Source organism: Chelonoidis abingdonii, chromosome 1 (genome assembly GCF_003597395.2).
Source record: "Chelonoidis abingdonii isolate Lonesome George chromosome 1, CheloAbing_2.0, whole genome shotgun sequence".
NCBI lineage: Eukaryota > Metazoa > Chordata > Testudines > Testudinidae > Chelonoidis > Chelonoidis abingdonii.
The window spans coordinates 50,405-51,913 of record NC_133769.1 but is presented as its reverse complement, the minus strand read 5'-3'; positions in this window follow the sequence as shown (position 1 = coordinate 51,913).

The window sequence follows — 1,509 nt, the reverse complement described above, 5'->3', positions numbered from 1 at the left end:
GCGGGTCCCGGAGCGAGTGAAGGACCTGCCACAGAATTGCCGCCAAAGACCCGGAGTGCAGAAGGACCCCCCGCCGCCAAATTGCCGCTGAGAGCAGCAAAATGCCGCCCCTCCAAATCCTGGGGCCCTAGGCGACCGCCTAGGTTGCCTAAATGGAAGTGCCGGCCCTGGACCTCGAGAGGTCTCTCGTCCAGTCCCCTGCACTGAGGCAAGGCTAAGTATTATCTAGACCATCCCTGATAGGTGTTTGTCCAACCTGCTCTTAAAAATCCCCAATGATGGAGATTCCACAACGTCCCTAGGCAATTTATTCCAGTGCTTAAACACCCTGACATGAAGTTTTTCCTAATGTCCAGCCTAAACCTTCCGTGCTGCAATTGAAGCCCATTGCTTCTTGTCCTGTGCTTGGTGATTAAGAACAATTTATCACCCTCCTCTTTACAACAACCTCTTATGTACTTGAAGACCATTCTCGTATCCCCCTTCAGTCTTCTCTTCTCCTGACTAACCAAACCAGAACCCAGTGTGGGGGAGACCGAGGACAGAGCTGAGCCAAAGGAACAGTGGAGGAACTCTGCAGGGCCTGGGAGCACGGGTGGAGAGCAGGGAACCCCAGCCTAGCAGGTGAGGGGTAGAAGGATCTTTTCTTTGCATATAGGGGTGGATTCTGTACTGGGGCTTTTGTTACCCCGGAAGGAGATGGAGCTGGAAAGAGGGCACCTAACCAGAGGGCTGGGCCGCGGAAGACGCAGCCTTTGACAGGCCATCGAAAGCCAAAGGAGTGGTCAAGAGGGATGCTGGAGAAGACCACCCCTGAAACACCCATGTTCCGACACCAAGGGGCACTGGAGAGGAAGATCCATGCAAGCCCACACCCTATGGTGGTGAGTAAAATGGCATATGGGGCTGAAACCCAAATTGCAAACTTGCTCAGACTCTAGGCATATCCCAGGTCATATCTGATTCTGGAGCCCAACATGGGGCCCATCCCTAGTTCAAACCCCCAGAGCTGGGTGAAACCAGGGAATGTCTTTTCCAAGGTGGGGAAAATACAAAGGGGTGCATTTTGGAGAGACGTCAGGTCATTCCTCCCAGATACAGATTTTTTTCCCCCATGAAATGGGCTGTGGGGTTTTGCGGCAGGAACCTGAGAAGGTTTGGAATTTTGGAGCCACTTTCCATTTGGAAACAGGCCCCTTCTTCTCTGGAAAAGGGAGCTGGGTTTCAGATGAACGTGGCAAAGTCAGCTCCTAAGCTGAAGGAGATTTGCCTCTTTGTGCAAATATTTCACACACACCCCTCTAAACTCCCTCACATCAGTTCACCCAGAACCTGCATGCAATGGAGTTTGGGGCAGGGGTGTGGAGAGAGGTCAGGGCAGTCAAGGGACAGGGAGTGGGGGGGAGGGTTGGATGGGTCACGGGTTCGGGGGAGTCTGTCACGGGGCAGGGAGCAGTTGGATAAGCCTGGGAGTCCCAGGGTCTGTCCGGGGGCAGAGGTGTGGAGAGG